The sequence below is a fragment of the Ambystoma mexicanum genome, chromosome 3q, assembly GCF_040938575.1.
Source record: "Ambystoma mexicanum isolate Mex_15411 chromosome 3q, UKY_AmexF1_1, whole genome shotgun sequence".
NCBI classification, from domain to species: domain Eukaryota; kingdom Metazoa; phylum Chordata; class Amphibia; order Caudata; family Ambystomatidae; genus Ambystoma; species Ambystoma mexicanum.
The window spans coordinates 224,825,657-224,844,527 of NC_090926.1; the positions used below are offsets into that span (position 1 = coordinate 224,825,657).

The window sequence follows — 18,871 nt, forward strand, 5'->3', positions numbered from 1 at the left end:
AAATCTTGCTCTGGCTGGGAAGAAGGTATCCTGCGGTCTTCCCTCCCAGTACTGGGCGCGCAGCCCCTGGGGTCTCCGCTGGAAACTGTATCGACCGGACGAGCGACCCCTGTGTTGTCCGATCCCGGCAAAAACTTGCCAGGGAAAAATGTTCCTTATGGAACTTTGGGCCTTCTCCAACGTGGAGTATATTCGCGACATATCATGTCGCGAACGCTTCTCCGAACAACAATCCTTTGGTGCCTTCCCCCGCCTCATAGGAGGCCAGGTCACTTATTTTGCTGTCTATCTTTAATAAGACCACTCTCGTTCTCTCCGATGAGAGAGCACAGTTGGCGTTGCCCAGGAGGCACACTCCTCGTTGCGCCCAGTTACCTAGTGCTAGGGCGTCTACGGGTTACCTGTATCTTCCGCCTTCTCCGCCAAGTCCATAATTTTGGCCAATCGGCCTAATATGTCCAGGAGCTTCTCCTGACATCCCCTCCAGGCGTGGTTTACACCCTTCAGATGTCGCGAGCAGCTTTCGTTACAAAGGTGACCATCTTGGGGTCGAGGTCTGGCAGCTCTACCAGTTTACCTGGCAGTTCTGGCATCGGGCATTCTGATCTCAACCGTGATCTCACTTCTCTATATAGAGGTTTTCTAATATGGTGAGCCATGTATAACGCCACTCTAAGCGACGGCACCCACTCTGACGACTTGGGGTGTCGAATGGCCTCCGGATCGAACATGTCTGATGTGTTTTCTATGTCTTGGGGGTCTTCCACCTCTTTACCGGTGTCTTCCTCTTCTTCTCCCCCTTCATCATCGGGCGAGTAGCCCTCGTCCAAATTCCCTGAATTATTCACCCGTGGGGTAGGGGGTGTGTCCTGGCCATCTCTATTTTTTGCCAGGAAGGCTTTCTTCAGCCTGGCGACAGGGTCGCCTTCACTTTGGGGAACAATGTTAACCCTTTCCTCGTTGCCCGGGGGGGTCAAAGAGTGCTTGCTCTTCCAGGCTACGTTACATCCCTTTCTCTCAACCCCTTTTTGGTGGTGTCCTGCTGATGTTCCCTCTCCAGGGCTATTAGCCCGTCTTTCCCTGGTTGCCAGCTGCTCTTGCTGTTTAGCCATAATCGTCTCCACCGTCTCCAGCCTTTGAGCAATAGGCTACACTCCTTGTGTGACAGCCTGTTTCAAGGAGTCTCCAAGCACTTTCTTGAAGCTCAATGACAATTCTGTCTATTGTTGAGTAGGGTCTTCCTCGCACTCTTCTTGGCTCCATTCAGGTGTGGTAGAAGGAGTACTTCTGGGGCTGATGTATTGAGCCATGATCCTTGGGTTGGCAGAGCCAACTGTGAGGAATTCAGCACAAGCGTGGCTCTGAAACTGCTCTAATCTCTGCTATATAGTTGCTGCAGCGCACATGTAAAATATGCAGTTTTTCCCATTTTTATTTCTTTTTTTTTCAGACTTTTGCTGGAGCTCTGTGATAACCTGTCTTCGTTTGCATCCAATTCGTAATACGAACGCGCCAGTATTCCCAGGGGATGCCGGGAAACTCAGGAGGTTTCCGCTCCCCTGGGTCCTACAGGCCGCCGTGTTCTCCGCTGCGCCTGTGTAACTGTGAATGCGAGCGGGACTCTGCTGCATAAAACAGGTGAAATTGTTTGCGGCTACGGCCCCAGCTCCCTCAACACAATTCCCCTTTCCTTACGAACGGCAGTACGCCCATGCCGAAATCTAATCCTGCTGCGACATACCTCACGCTTTGAAAGAAATTAACTATGCGCTACGCGAGCTCTAGTGTTGACACAAGGTAATAATTTCTTGACAATTATACTTGGGGAACTGTTAAATCGTTATGCTAATGCTTAATTTTCTTTTACATTCAAGTACATACAAAACTTATATTAGAGAAATTGTTAGCACTTATCTGAGTTCGGGCAGCAAAAATAAAGAGGAAAGGACCTGGTTTGAGGGGCTCTCATGCCTGAGGAGAGCCACTGATAGGTGGAGAAAGTGGAGATCAGGACTACCAGAGCCCGCAGGATCATGCGGCTAGTAGTTCCTTAGTGTTTGAACTGTACAAGTGGTCGTTTTTTGCAAAGAAACTTTATACTTTTCCATTTTGATTTGCTAATGATTGGATTGAAACCACAAATGTTGAGTATTAAAGTTTGAGTTTTAAAGTGCTGGTATGGCAGCAAATAAAAAAAGATAAAGCATAATGCGAGCCTCTCTTGTCATAGAATGTGTTATTTACATAGTGCTTTCGCCAAAGCGCTTTACATAGATAGTGACATACAATATCATCCAACTGAGGTTGGTACTCATTTAACAACCTCAGAAGGATGAAAGGTTGAGTTGGCCTTGCTGTGATTTGCACATGCGACCTGCAGATCACACACAGATCGCAACAGCAAGCTTTCAACCTGCTCAGCTATCTTACAGGCAGTTCACTTCTACAGTTGTATACCTTTAAACCTTATTTGGAACTTGTACAATTGTATACGTTTGCAGTTTTCCCCGTGTGTGGGCATTAAGACTATGTGGGCAGTGGGCCCCAGACTGAGAAGCCACCAGTTAACAAGGGACTGCAATTACTAATGTAAAACGCTTCATTGTTGTAGCACCTGCATTCTTACATCACAGAGGAAGTCCTTAGGTTAAAAGGAGAAACTTTTTAAACAATGAATGATGACCAGAGGTCCAAATAGATCACCAATTCAATAATACAAAAACAGACATATTTCACAACTAACCAACTGTCAGGTTTTGGCATGCAGTATGAAACAATATAAAAAAAACAATGAAACGTGTGCCATGTATACAAATAATTACTTGTGCACAGTATGCACTGATATGTCAAGACGTTTATACCAAATCATGTAAAACACATTTGTTCTGAATAGATGTAGAACCTCAAAAGAAAATCAGGAAAACAAATCATATATCTAAACAGAAAAAAGGAAATGCAACGTAACTGTCAACCCGCATATAGGGGTTTCGGCTAAAAGGGCTTATATGTTGTACAGCATGCACAGCCTTCTTCAGGATAGAAAGAGATGCAACTATTAAGAGTTCTTCTTGTGAGTCATGGAAAAGGTAAACAAATCTGAAAAGAAGTATAAGAATGTTTGAATTCTTATCCATACATTTTTAAGCAATTTAAATTGTGATGGGGTTAGATGTCACTTGCATGACAGGGTAGTGATTGGAAGCGTGGGGGGACGGGAGACAGCTCATTCTCATTGCAGTTCTTACCAGTGTGGTTTCAGACGTGAAGGAGAGAGTTAACTGCTTATAACAGCCACTAGAAGTCTCATTAGAAAGTGTAAGTTAGATACCCACACAAGTAAGTTTCCCAATCCCCCATAATATTTGATGTTCGCTGGGGTGACCGGGACGGTACGGGTATTTACCGCTTGGTCCCGGCATCCCAAGAGTTTTGGGAGTTTTAAAACCCTGTCCTGGGATTGGAGAAACGGGTGCGGCTATGGTCCCGGTTTTGCCGGCAACGATTAAGAAATCATGAAATCGGGGCGATGCCGCTCTTCCTGTTTGAGTGAATGCTTTTCAACCCCCCATTTCCTCCCCTTTCCCCACCCTGGCCACTCTCCTCCATCCAATGAGAGTTGTGTGCCTCCCCCCACTCCTAACAGGCCACCTACATAGAAGTAGGAATACCGTTTTATCCGAGTGCTGTTTCTGTTTACTGTAGTCCTACATCTCTGTCTATTGCCTGTCGCGTTTTTTTTCTTTTATCTGGTCACCTTTGAATAATGATCGTGCCTCTCCCAACATGTGAAGGGTTGGATCTCAACTCCCCCGCCCACCCCGAAATTTTAGTCTAGCTGCACCCCTCAAAGGCACTTATCTTGGGCAAGACCATTTTCACAGTTTGGTTCTCTGACTTCGAACCGACACCCGCCAGATGGGGTTAGTGTGGGAACATAGCAGTGAAGATGGCTGGACACACATGAGGCATAATCTGGGTCAGAGGTGAACAAAAACATTCAATGCTATGACTTGGCGGAGGAAATGCGGCGGGGGCTGAGGGGAGGATCCTGTTAAAGAGCCACAGCCGACAAAACGCAACCGTGGCGTGGGAACCATACCCGCCCCCTTTCTCCCTGAATATATTGGCCATATAAGCCTGGGGTTTGTTTCTTTGCAAAGGTAGCGGCTGTGAAAGAGAAATGGTGTGGCACGAACTGTCGACACCGCAGTCTCGTTGCAGATATAGGTGGTGAGAAGAGGCGGACGCGGAACAGGAACAGGAGCTGGAGGGCGGGCAGCAGTAAGGATGGGATAAACGGCTCCGACGAGCTTGTGATATGACGCTTCCACAAAGACGATGAGGGTTTGAAGAAATCGCCACAAAGAGACGTGATGGAGCCTGGACAACAAGGTTAGAATGAGGCCATAAGGATGCCGATGGCATCGAGGGGGCGGGGGACCGGACCATGTTGATGAGAATGGTGCGACAAGGTGAGTCGGGTATGAAGGGACTGGGGTGTGTGGTAGGTAAATCGCTGTCAGTCTGCGCACCCCTCAAGCTTTGTAACATCCACAAGGCGAGAGAAAAGCCTCGCATTTCCCCTTTCAGCTGGCATTATCTCACAGTCGCTTATAGCGGATGCTGGTTTGAAGGCTGCTGTTTTTGAGCAACAGCTGACAAATGCTCATTTCAAGGTCGACTCTCCTTTCTTTATCTTAGTATTTGATGATTTCCCGACCTTCTCTCTTCTGATGCATGTCCATAAAGGCGATTACAATATCTCACTGGTTTTCCCTTTCCATCCGTCCCCGCCCTCTGGGTGGCAAGTATTGGCTCTTGTGATGGTGAAGACATGAGATTTGCACAATGCACTGGAGACGGGTGGAGGGCTGGTGTGAAGAGTAGGGGGAGTTTGTTACGATATATTTAAAGGGTCGCACAACTCGGTGCGTCAATCGGTTTAGATGCTGTGGAGTGAGGTCGGTTATACTTTAAGGGTGTTGGGGATCAGGGGATGGCAACGGTACGAGTGATGGTGGAGGGGAAGCTCGTGATTACTGTCGGGAAGAGTGACTTGTAGGGGAGATGGACAGAGGAAATTTACATTTCTATGGTTGTTTGTTGTGATTGGGGATTTTGTTATTATGGGCGAGTGATATTTGTTATCAATGTGGGTGTTAAGGACAATGGACACGCTGTAGCTTTTACGGAGGGCAAGATGGGTATGGATGCTAACACGGGGGATTTGCATGGCCATTGGGTTTATGGGGTTTGGAGAAGGTGTGCTAGGCAGTGCGATAGTGAGGGAGGGTGTGAATTCTGTATAGTAGGGTGAGATGTGTTTGAATGCTCTATGACCGTGCGATAACTCCGTGAGTTAAACACACGTTTGTTAGATCCGTATTGAACGTGCATGTCTCAGATTTCAAACCTACTTCTTCAATCCTTCCAGATGATACATTGACGATTATTAAATATGATAATAGCACATCTTATTGACAGTGCCCACAACGCAGATATAGAGGTTGCAAGCACTATGTAAAAATACGCTGACGTTTTTTATTATTATGCTTGTTGGGGAAAGTACCTTCTACTTGGCAGTGGGAGTTACTTGGAGCACGATGCATGTATTGGAATTAGGAAGGGTATACTCTTTCTGTTGACTGTGATGTGTTAGCGTGTTAGGAAATGTGATAAATGTATGCATAGTTACTGCAGGGTGAATTTATGGGGCAGGTGTGTTTGGTTGCTAGGGAAGGTGTTATTGTACAGTGGTGGTGTGCTCTACAATCATGGAAGGTGATATCCATCAGTGTTAGAGAAGGTGAGCAAGTGAATGCTATTAGGGAGGGTAATTTTCTAGGAGAAGGTGACACATGTATACGTTTTAGGCAGTGGTTGAAGTGTACGAAAAGAAGTGGAGGAGCTATGATGCCTGACAGTCTGTCCCACTCTCCACAAACCCCATTGCTGTGTCCCCTCCCATACACAATCCAAACCCCCAAAGAAACACACCTGTTATTTAAGGGAAAGTTCAGTGCAGTGCACTGAATTGTAAGCTTCAACATCTTCCTACACTTTTATTTTAAAAGTAAACCGTTCCAGAACGGTTTCTTTTTAAAATAAAAGTATAGGAACGGTGAACCTTAAAAATAAAAAGTATAGGAGCACCGCTTCCGACTGCTCCCGCCCACTTCGACCTCTGGTTTTAGGGCAATTTCTTATTGGGGAGTGGGTTAAGGATGTTGCAGAGGATGAGACTTGTATGTGTTGGGAAAGGCGATATTTTTTATGGGTTTTTATAAGAGCTGTACGAGTTCTGTTAAATAGTTGAGGGGTGTGTATGTATATGTATATATATATATATAAATATATATATATATACACATGTGCCGCGGTGCAGGCGTGTAGTTATGGTTAAGTTGCTAAACCCATAGAAAGAGCAGTTTTTGGGCAGCTTATAACTTCGCTCCCCCTGGACGAATCTTCACCAAAGTTTGGTGAGGTTTCGTCAAGGGGCGGGGGGAAGGGGGGGACAAAGTTATATGGGGGGACCCAAATATATATATTTTTTCCATAGCCTGAATGAAGAAAAACTTTGCTCACGCCTACAGCCCAAACCGCTGGACGAATTTTCACCAAAATTGTGGCGCGGCGGCTTGGTCCCGAAAGGATGCTTTTGTAAAATGGTGGAAAACCATCCAGTAGTTTTTATTAAAATGACCAAAAAGTAGGTCCAAAAAAATTAGTGATATGTGTCTGGTCCACGGACACACTTCCCTGTTCGCTCCGCGGATAGGATATCGATTGGCTAGTGGGACAACGTCATGTCTGCGGACAAGCAACATATTCGCTGATTGGTTGGAGTGAAGCATGAGGTGCGTCTCATTTTCCTGATGCGCCCGCCATGTTGGATCCGCGGATATCCACGGACAGCGCAGCGTGGAGCTGAGCAGCAATCTAACTTTGGGGAGTGTGTTGGTGTGGAAGAGTGGCTGGGGAGGGTGGGGTAGTGAGAGATGGTTGAATTACTTTATTTGTTTAGGTGGAAGAAGGCTGTGATGTGATTGCGGTGTCCATGGTCACCGCGGTTGTCCAGGCATATTAAACACTGGCCACACTACTGGGTGTTTTACTATGCTTGATGTATTTGGTTTTGAGTAGTTAGTAGAGTATTGGGTCAATAGGTAATGTATTGAAGAGTTTGTGCATTGGCTGTAATTATTGTTTTAGGATGTTAATTGAAGTGGATAGGTCTTTAGGTGGTTGTGTTATGTTTTTGGGTTGTGGTTAGTGGGCAGGTGTTTGCTTGCATGGGTGTGTTATGCTGCAGTGGTTGTGGCCAGGGCCTAGAGCCTTGGGTGCATGTCCGAAGGCTGTAGGCTGGAGGCCATGCACCCAAAACTCTAGGCCCTGGCCACAACCACTGCAGCATAACACACCCATGCAAGCAAACATTTTGGGTTGTGGTTAGTGGTCAGGCGTTTGGTTGCTTGGGTGTGTTATGTTGTGGTGGTTGTGAATCAAATCATTGTATACTTACTGTTTGCTTTGTTTAGGCTGTAAGCAGTTTTTTGGCCAGGCCATGCACTCAAGACTCTAGGTCGTGGTCACAACCAATGAAGTATAACATGTCCATGCAAGTAAATAATTTGGGTTGTGGTCAGTGGTTAGGTGTTTGCTTGCGTGAGTGTGTTATGTTATGTTGGTTGTGTTTGCAATCATTGTATACTTACTGTTTGCTTTGTTGAGGCTGTATGCAGTTTTTGCATGGTATGGGGAAATGGAGCAGATTTTTTTTCTTCGTTCTCTGTGATAAAAGAAAAGATCACATGCTAGTGTAGGTAGTTTAATTAGTTATTGCATTCCATAGCAGACATTTCTGTACTTTGTCGACCCTCATAGTTAGTACTTTACAAGTACTATGTTTCAGATCAGTGTACTGTGCAATTTGCTCAGTTCCTGTGTTTGTTTGTATAACCATTGGGTCAGTGGGAAAACAAAATCCATGCAGGATCCTCCTCCTCCTCAGACCGGCACACGTACGCTGCAGGAGGAGCTGTACCTCCTCCTCAGACTGGCACACGTACGCTGCAGGAGCAGCTCTACCTCCTCAGATCGGCACACATACGCTGCAGGAGCAGCTACACACAGATCCTGAAGCTTCGCGCACCGGCCCTCACGCTTCTGCAGCCCCAAGAAGCCTGCACCCCGCGCAGCAAGAGCAGCCACAGCTCATTACCTGAGCACGATCCACCAGCGCCATTACACACAAGGAGATCAGCTGCTGCAAAATGGCCACTGCATCATCGCATCCAATTGCCTAGCAACCAATCCTCCACACAACTATTTTACGAGCAACAGGAAACTGGAAACTGGCAGTCGTGAGCCGCGCCCCCACAAGCGAAGGCCCTTAAAGCCAAGGCCATCGCCTGTCTGGACCTGTTCGGACCGGGCAGGACGAAACAGATCCTCATTGTACCGCCAGTCGTGGGTAAGTGCTATCCCGCCCCCTGACTTTTCCAGATGTGATTGCATACCCACCATCTGCTAATCCACTCCTGTGGCCCCACGCCCAACCCGCTCAACTACCTCTGTACCAATGACCCAGTAACGTCATCCTTGGACCCCTGTCTGTTGCCCTACCTAGCAATTTCGAATCTTCCCTGTGCTACATGCCTGCTGCCTGTTGCCCTACCTAGCAATTTAGAATCTGCCCTGAGCTACATGCCTGTTGCCTCCTGCCTGTTGCCCTACCTAGCAATTTAGAATCTGCCCTGTGCCACATGCCTGTTGCCCTACCTAGAAATTTAGAATCTGCCCTGGGCTACATGCCTGTTGCCTGCTGCCTGTTGCCCTACCTAGCAATTTAGAATCTGCCCTGTGCTACATGCCTGTTGCCCTACCTAGAAATTTAGAATCTGCCCTGTGCTACATGCCTGTTGCCTGCTGCCTGTTGCCCTACCTAGCAATTTCGAATCTGTCCTGTGCCACATGCCTGTTGCCTGTTGCCATACCTAGCAATTTAGAATCTGCCCTGTGCTACATGCCTGTTGCCCTACCTAGCAATTTAGAATCTGCCCTGTACCACATGCCTGTTGCATGTTGCCCTACGTAGCAATTACGATTCGGCCCTGCTAGCCTATCTAAAAGCCGCCGCAACATGCCTACCAGCATACCTCCCACACTCTTCCTGCCCCCATTCGCATGCCCCCCACCCGCTCCACACAAGTTTGCCCTGGCACACCCCCACCCGACCACCTCACTCAACTACACACCCTCGAGCTACTCTCCTCCTTCACCTACCACCATACCCACCACACTCCCCAGGCCCACCTATCTCAGAAACCTACTCAGCACACACACCACCCACACCCACACTCACGCCTACCACACTCGCCCCCCCACAGCACATCCTCACACACAAACCAAAACCCACCCCACCCACACTCAACTGAACTGCGCTCTGATCAACGCCCGCTCCCTTCCTGCTCATGCCACTGAAATCCATGACCTAATCAATAATCTCGATCTTGACATTCTTGCACTCACCTAAACCTGGCTCCATGCCGCCTCAGGCCCTTCCATCAACCTCTCCCTCCCTCCTGGGTACTCCCTATTTCACAAAGACAGAACCTCCAGCAAAGGCGGAGGAATAGCCCTCATCACAAGAGACACTATCGCTGTCAGATTAATCAACGCCACTATCGATGACCACACCGACTTACTCAGTCAAACTAGCCCTCTCACCGAGTGACACCATCACCCTTCACATTATCTACTGCCCACCCCTGCCCACCTCTAGACTTCCAAGCCAACCTTCTCCATCTAGTTGGAGACAACCTGAAAACCAGCACCAGAGCCATAATCCTAGGCAACCTCAACCTAGGACTAAACGACCCCAAAGTAAGCAAAGCAAAACCCTGAACAAATCCCTCCTTGACATGGGTTTTACCCAGAGAGTAACCAATCCCACACACAACAAAGGTCGCGCCCTCGACTGGATAGCCGACCACAACTGCTCCATCAACATCAGCTCCAACACCCCATGCCCGTGGACTGACCACCACCTAATACATTTCTACATCCCCACAGGAATCGAGCCTCAACCCACTAAACCCTGCCCGCCAGCCATGGCTAGGTCCTCCAGACAATTTACCAAAGAAAGACTAATTCCCATCCTAGAAGCAGCCACAGATTTAGACCACCCTTTTCCTCTAACCCAGTAGAATTAGCAGACCTCTACAAAAAAAACATCACCTCAGCCATATACTCCATCGCTCCTCTCTTGCCTAAAAAAGCCAAAAACAAAAAACATGCCAACTCATGGTTCTCACAAGAGCTACTCAACCTCAGAGCGAAAAAAAGAGAAGCCTTCTCCCTGTGGAAATATCACCCCTCTCCCTCCTCACTGGAAGCCTACAAAACCCTTGCCTCCCAATACAAAAAAGAAATGCCCACTGCCAAATCAGCCTCCTATAACTCCAGAATATACAATGCCAAATCAGAATCCAAGGAACTATTCGCCATCTACAAAGAACTGGCATCCCCGCCTACCAATACCCAAGAAACAGTCAAAGACCAAGCCTGGTGCAACTCCATCCAAACTGCCATGCTAAACAAACTTAAGACTCTACAAGAGAAAATAAAAACCCATCGCAAAGCCATCCCCACAACCAACTCTCCCCCCAAAGCCAAAGATCAAAACAACAATTACACTAACAACTACCTTCCATGATGTGACCGATTCAGAAGTCATAGCGCTCATGAAAAATATGAAACCCTCCTCTTGCAAGGGGGACACTTGCCCAGCATCACTGATCAAATAATGCGCCGAACCCCTAGCCCCATTCCTAACAGCCTTCATCAACGCATCCCTTTCCTTGGGAGTAGTGCCACCCTCCCTGAAGGAATCCTGGGTACGCCCGCTTTTGAAAAAACCCTTGCTCGACCCTGATCAACCCAACAACTACAGACCCATAACAACCGTACCTTTCCTGCTAAAAATATTAGACAAAGCAGCTTACTTACAGATCCAACAACACCTGGAAACCAACAACATTCTAGGTAAAAGACAGTCTGGTTTCCGGCCTCGCCATGGAACCGAGACAGCCCTACTTGACTTAAAGATACAGCTCCAACAAACCATGGACCAGGGCAAGCCTGCTCTACTCCTATTCCTCGACCTATCCGCCGCATTCGACCTCGTAGACCATAAGATACTATGCAAACACCTCAAAAACGCAGCACAATTCTCCCAACAAGCCACCACCTGTGTCACATCCTTCCTCGAAGACAGGCTCATGAGTCTTCTCCGATCAGGACAGCGCATCCCCCACTCCCATCCACTGCGGAGTCCCACAGGGATCGTGTACTTCTCCCACCCTCTATAACATTTTCACCCACCCCCTCTTCAACGACCTCGATGATCAGAACATAGCCTACACCAACTACGCTGATGACACTCGGGTCCTCCTCCCCCTCACTGGCTCTTACGATCAGGACGCAGCCACCCTCAACAAGATCTACGCCATTATCCAGGCATGGATGGCAGTAAACGGACTCTGTCTCAACGGAGACAAGACAGAAATACTCATAGTAGGCCCCAAACAAGTCCTCAGTAAACTTGACAGCAAACATGCCTCCTTCAACATAGACAACACAAACATCACCACCTCAGCCGCGGCTAAAACCCTAGGAGTATACCTAGATGCCTCGCTCTCCATGTCCCGCCAAGTCAATGCGATCACATCCTCCGCAGCCCTGGCGACCAAGGTCATAAATGTTGTTAAGCCCTACCTCTCCCTCAAAAACCGCCTTGCCATCGCAAGAGCCACAGTAGGAGCTAAACTTGACTACTGCAATGTCCTATTTCTAGGCACCTCCACCAAAAACCTAAAAAAACTTCAAACCATACAAGAAAACGCTCTCAGGGCCACCTTCAGCATCCCTAAAAGAGAACACATATTCCAAGCAAGACGAAACGCTCACTGGCTCCCTGTTAGAGAGCGTATACTCTTCAAATTACGCTCCATCACCCACGCCTGCCTCACGCTAACAGCACCACCATACCTCTCAGAAACCATCCACAGAGACAGCTCCACCAGTCCCAAACGCACCCAACACTGCAACCGGCTCTCCGTCCCGACCTTCTCGTACAGTGCTCGCACCCAAGAGCTGGAACGCTCTACCTCCAGCCCTCAGAAAAGAACCCTCCATCACCACCTTCCGTAAGGCCCTCAAAACACAACTTTTCCAATAACACTCTAATGAACATATGCCACTATGGCACATAGACATAGAGAATGTCTTAGTTATCAATAACGCATACTATCCTGTACTCTGTATACTAATCCATCTCATGAATACTAAACCTACTAAACCGCTATATAAACCTATCCCTGTATAGATATGACTGTACCCTGTATAGACATGCCTTCACTAGACCGAGAGATGTACGTCTATGTATAAACAACTGTATCTGCAAGCAAACTTCCTTGTAACAGTGCCACGATGCTCCTGGGCCGTGGGCGCTTTATAAATCCAAATAAATACAAAATAAAAAGAAACCTTTCTACGTTATGGTACAATCTTTTTCGGTGGTTGATTTCTGTAGGAGGAATTTAATAGGTCTATGGTTTTTGGTTTGGAAGTAGTGGTATGATTGTTGCAATAAGATACCAGTTGGTGTATTCTTAATTGTTTATTTTTTGTTGCATTTTAGCAGTATTCATTTATCTGTTCGGTTGTTGCAGAATTTTGGGGCAGTTGGATACCTTTTGGCGTATTCTAACTGTTTATAGTTTTTCACTGTTAGATAGCTGTTGATGTTTATGGATTTAAAGGTTATTGAAGACATTTTGTAGATGTTCATACTGAGATTAGTGAATACATTTTGGTTTTAAGAATATTAAGTAAGCATTTACAAGATTTGCTGGTAATCTCTGTTTTTGAGTAAGGGAAGTATCATTACATTCGGACCATCCACATTTCTTTTTAATGTATGCAGTGAAGTGACCTGCATTGGTTGTGGCTCCTGCGTGGTAGTTTCTGTCTACTGTTGTGAAGGTTTTCTTTCCAAGTGATACTTGTCCATGTGTGAATCCAGTCAGCTTGCAGTTGTTTTTCGTACCATCTGCATTGTAACGCAAAAGCATAACTATTACTTATTCACTATGTGACAGTATTTGTAAGGTGGAACGATTATCGGAATTGCAAGTAGTACATAATCTGCCATGGTTTGCATTTTGTACAAGCTGCTGAAATGGAATGGATTCACAGTTAGGTATGGATACACACACAAAGCGTTTATTAGGGACTTGTTCCTGTGCCACATGGCTGCAGAGAGTGCATGTATGTTTCCACGTGTATGAAATCTGGAAGATTTCATTTACAGGTATGTTTTTGCATTCCAATACTTGCAGTAAGTACATTAGAAATTCTTGTGGATATTATTGTGTGTTTATAGTGAATCTGACCATTCCAGCACAGTAGTCCAATTCCTGCCTTATTCCAAAAACACTGTGTTGTCAGGTTTGTTGGTTGCATTTGTGTGAAGGACTAACATTTCCAAACATAATTTTTCTGTCCCGTTTAAGTAAATGTTTTCAACAGTTGGTGGCAATTGGATTAGAATATTGATTGCTACATTTGCATAGCAAATTACACCAGTTGTATTGGAACATTTGAATGGACCAGGCAGTTCTGTGTCTAAGTCAAGAGGTAGTTGCTTTTGTTTGTGCAGTAGATCCTTCCTTGTTTGTGGTCATTGATGAAGTATTGGCTTCTTTTGATTTCTTTAGAGGTATTGTTGTGAGATCCTGTATAATTTGATTCTGAACTAGTGTTGAGACGGGGTGCCTAGAGTGCACGTAGTCTATTGTATTCTACAATGCAAGGAATATCAGCGTTTTCTTTACTTGCATCAAAGTTGATTAGAAATAGTCCTTCAAGTGCACATAGGCGTGATAGTGCTACATAGCTCATGCCGTCTTTAAACCTTGTGCTGCCAATATCTATCAATGATTGATCTAGGATAATACCTTGTGATTTATGAATGGTGACTGCGTATGCTAGAGATAGAGAAAATTGTTATCTGCGTACATACATGTCTTTGAAAAGAAGGAATTTGGCTGTTGAGCGTCCTATCCTTTTAACTTCTGACAGTTTGTCAAAGTGAACATTGACAATCTGAATGTTGTCACGTGGGTATGTTTGAAAGCCAACAACTGTACCAAGCGCTCCATTACCTAGTCCTTGCTCCACGTCAAGGTTACGTTTGAGCATTACTCTACAGTTTAAAGCCAATTTTTATATTTTCTCTAATCCAGCTGTGTTAGAGATAGTTTTCTAAGGTATTTAGTCGTGCTGCGGCTTGTTCACACATGGGTAGTGTCATACTGTGCACATCTAGTTTGTCTCTGGAGTAAATTTGAACTATTGGTTGCATTTCTTTTTTCAACATTGTTTCATTGAATTGTGCATAGCTTGCAAGAGTTGGCATCAAGGTCATACAGTTTACATTTTTGTGTGCTAATTGTTCCATGACATCAGTAGCGCATTGGTTATGCCCGTAGAGTGCATGGATGTGCCTTGTATTTAATATAGATTGTGCTTCTTTAGATAGTACACCAGATAATACTTTTTATAATGTTGGCGTGGGTGAGGTCTGCAGACTGATGCATGTTTTCTGTCAATTTTATGTATTGGAAATGTTGCCAAAGATTGACATTTCCTATGCTGCCAAGAGTTTTACGGCATAGTTTGTGCCCTAAGGTTTTAAAAATAGGTTCACCATTAACTGGTGTTAATTGAAGATCATCTCCGAAAACAATAATGTTTTTTCCTCCAAAGAGTTCTTCGCAGTCTGTTTTGGTGACCTCATGTAATCTCAAGTGAATCAAAGCCAACATTAGGTTGGAGACCATGCTCACCTCATCTATTAGGAACATTTTCATTTGTTTCAAAACTCTGCGCAGTTCCATTGCAGCCTTTGGTGAAAGTTTGTAGTAGTCTCATTTGTTTTGGTGTTCTACTGGAAGGAGTAGCAATCGGTGTAAAGTGACACTGCCTATGTTATAGGCAGCTAAACCTGTGGGGGCAGTTACAACAGCTGACAGTTTGTTGTTTGTCAATTATTGGAGGAACCTGCTGATGATTTTCATTAAGAATGTTTTCCCTGAACCAGCTTGACCACTCACATAAAGCAGTATAGGTTTGTACTCTTGACAGGTACAAGTTTTAGTTTCGTGCTGCATATCATGTTCAATTTGCTTAGTTATTTCTAGGAAAATGCTACGCTGTTCATTTTTTAATTGAGATTTGAGTATAACCCTTCATACTGGCACATGGTGTTTTCTACTTCAGTCATGGCTAATTATGCCTCATTTGCTATGAGTGGCTGTCCAAGTGGTTCTTGGCTTCCTGTTAGAGAAGGTTGACTGCTGCCAGGAGTGTCTATATTTAGTTGTGGCTGGAGTTCTTCTTGTTGTTGTTCATTGTCTAACATGGTTTTGTACTGCGTAAAGTTTATATCTGTTATAGTGCTTTCTTTTGCTTTGAAAGCATCTTCATAGGAGACATGGGTATCTAATAAATATTTTTCTTTTCTCCATGGTTTGAAAAGTTGTTGTAGGGCCATGTAATACAGTTCTTTATGTTGAGGAGTTTTTAATGACAATTTCATATGATTAATTGGGCTACGTTTGGTAAGTTTCACCAGACTGCCTTCACAGTTTTCGACTCTGTATCTACCTTTCTTCTCATCTGGTTTAATATTATTTTTGTATGTGAAGTTTTGGGCTATGTGGTATAGACACATGGTTTCTAAAGCGGTACTCCTGTTTGGGTAGTATGTGTCTAGTAAGTTTCTTTTCAAAATGTCTTGGCTGTTGGGATCATTTTTGGCAATTTGTTCTATGTCTTCATATGATTTGAGAACTCTTTTTCTGGATATAGCAGGACCAAGGCTTAGCCATACTATGTTTTCAGATTTTCCATACGAGGCAGTCCAGGTTAAACGGTCTGCGGCTTCGTAGCTGCCACATTCTCTATGGGAGGGCATTTTTATGACTAAGCTGTACAATTTCTGTGACAGTGTTTTGTCAGATGTCATGTCCTCCCAGAGGTCTTTGAGCTTTGTTTTTTCTGCTTTGGTTAAGTAGGCTGTGACATATCGTGCAACTGCAGTTAAATTGTCTGCAATGTATTGCACATCTATATTTGCATTCCATAGGAGGGCAATGATTGGAATGTAATCACTGATGCACTTTTTTCCTTCTGTTCATTTTATGCAGTATGTGTTCTTAGGTGATTTACCTTTGACACTATGTCTAACTGAAGACATGAAGTTATTCACTTGTCCTGTTGTTGAAACTGGTCTAGGGAAACCAAAGCAGCATTTGGTATAGTATTTCCCTTTGTTTTTATATTTGCGCCGACAATACTTGCCACACTCGTGTCTTTGAAATTGAAGGGATTTCACAAGTGACATATTTCTGAATGAACTGCAAAACACTGGCATCACTGTCTTGACCAAATGTAGGAGCATCTTTAATCCAGACAAGCATGTGGATGTGTGGTGCTCCTCTGGCTTGGTATTCTTTTCTCCAAAAGAAGTGTTGCAGTTCTCCGAGAGGGGGACTGTTTTATTACAAATGAACTGCATCATGGCAATACAGTGATGATGGAAATATCTTGATACATTTGCAGGATACAGAGAGCAGAGGTCTCCTGGTGTTTTTATGTCTATATTTGTTTTGTTTTTGTTTGGTATGTGTAGGAAATCGGGCAAATCTTCCCATGCATACTCAGCACAACTTAATGTCACAAACCATGTGGGTGGGCCAAGGTTTCTTATCATAGAGCGTACTTCTGCGGGCCGTCGGAACCAGTATTCTTTTGTACCACGCATGCTTGCTAAAAGAGTTGTAATGCTTGACTGTAAAACTTCATCTTCTTCTTGCACTTTTTGTAGTAATTGCATAGCAGACATATTTTGTAAATTGTTACCTGATTTCAATGTGTATGCAACTCCGTAGCATAGAGTTACTAGTTCACTTTCAAACCGAAGGTGGAATATGTATGCCACGTTTTGTCTGAATCTGGGATCTTCAGAATACATTCGTAATGAGCAGTAGTCTGATGCTTTTATTTGTGTGGGTCTTTCATCGTACCTTCGTCCTTTTCCAGTAGGAAAGAGTAGGTAGAGGAAAGGCTTGTGTTTCTATACTTTTTTTCAGATATGCTGATTGGAGATCCTTTGCCTTGCCGCATTGGTAAGTTTCCAGTGCATCATCTATGGTGTCCTTAGAGTGCAATGGGGGAATTCTATAATGGTTTAAAATATTGGATTCTGTAGTAAGATCTATAAGTTGAAATTGGCCAGTTCCTGACGAGTCTTGAATTATTTTGGTGGTTTCCCTCAGGTTTTCCTCGATGTTTATTTGTAGTATTCATTGTTCTCTTTTAGATATTGCAGGGCATCTCTAACTTTATGTAAGTCCACTAGTTGCTGCCAATTATTTTTGTCTTTTATAGGTATGCTATTTACTAGAATAATCAAAGATTGATCTATTAGACGTTGCACTCCCAGAGTGTGTACATTTTCTTTGAGATATAATGGCAAATAAACTACTTTGCCACCAAATTCCTTTCAGTAATTCAGAGGGAGGTAGTTTTGCGGTTTTTGGTTGAAGGGGTATTATTGCTTGAAATGGGTTCACTGTTTCAATTATAATGCTCTCATACAAGTTAAAATCTTGCAGTGGGAATATTTCCAAGTTATTAGTTATAGCCCGTGTAGGTATTTGGTTGTCAAGTTTTGCAGTGCAGTATCTGCAAATTATTGAGGGGTTAGTAGAGGGGTTTCTGCTATAAAATACAGAGCTAATTGGAACCACTTGGATTCTTCATTGTCTTCTATTTTGTACATTATGTCTACAGTTTTTGTGCTATTTTTATAAAAAGTCCTGCGGCAACACACACACACACACGGTTTGGTATTTCAGCAGATGTGCTTTTAAACTTCAGTATTTCTTTTTTGTATGTGTGTAGTAGAAGGTTCCCATCAGTAAAGTTGTTGCTACTCTCTTCTAAAGATATTGCATTTTGTAAGTGGGTTTCACTTCCAAAATATTTTCTCTGGGTGTGCTCTATTTCTTCGAGTAGTTCTTTGGCTGTACCATGTAGAAGAATGTTATTTAAATTGGCCAGTGCCAAAGCATGACTTTTGGCATAGTACAGTTTATGAACAGGATTTCTTACAGTTGAATGGTGTGTTCTTATCTTTTTGATGTGGTGGAAGGTGCTTTTGCAAATAGGTCCAGAAATGCAGGCTAATGAATGTCCTTGTAGTCCTGTGTATTTGCACACTGGACAGGAGTCCATAGTTTGTAATAGTTTTATTTTTAATTTGTCTTCCCCTTTCACATACTGATTGAGGAACTGGCATAAAGATGTGAAAGATATTCTGTGTATGTTACACATTGATGGGCACGGCCATTTGTAAGACTGGACGTATTGGTTCAGTGGAATGGAGAACTGATGCTAAGTTTGCTGGTGATATTTTTGTGTGCAGCATTTCTTGTTCCATGTTGGTATTATTAACCTCTTCATATCCTCGTCCACTGCTATGTATGGCAATTGACTTTGTTTGCTTTTGTTTTTATGCTTCTTCATTGAAATATGGTTCTGTGCTGCTGGTGTGACTCCACTCACCTGCACAGATGTTTGTGAAACTATCTTTGTTGATATTCGGTTTTTTTAGAAGTCCTTGTTGTAGTTTAGTACTTAGTTTTGTTAGTGGTTTCATTCTTTTTAAAACTAATATAAATAATTTCCTTTTGAGAAGGATTGCACGGTCTATGAGAGCTTCCAGGATACGTTTTCT

At 44.3% G+C, this 18,871-nt stretch overlaps 1 protein-coding gene across 2 annotated transcripts in view; it reads left to right on the plus strand.

Annotated features, from left to right (window-relative positions):
• The first annotated feature begins 3,792 nt into the window (after positions 1–3,792).
• LOC138582354 (probable E3 ubiquitin-protein ligase DTX3) overlaps positions 3,793–18,871 on the plus strand; it is a 213,894-nt gene continuing 198,815 nt past the window's right edge. The window contains exon 1 of one of the 2 annotated variants that reach the window (XM_069653599.1): positions 3,793–4,472. The gene's annotated coding sequence lies outside the window, so the exon portion shown is untranslated. The remainder of the gene's footprint in view (positions 4,473–18,871) is intronic. The other variant, XM_069653598.1, reaches the window with a different exon arrangement.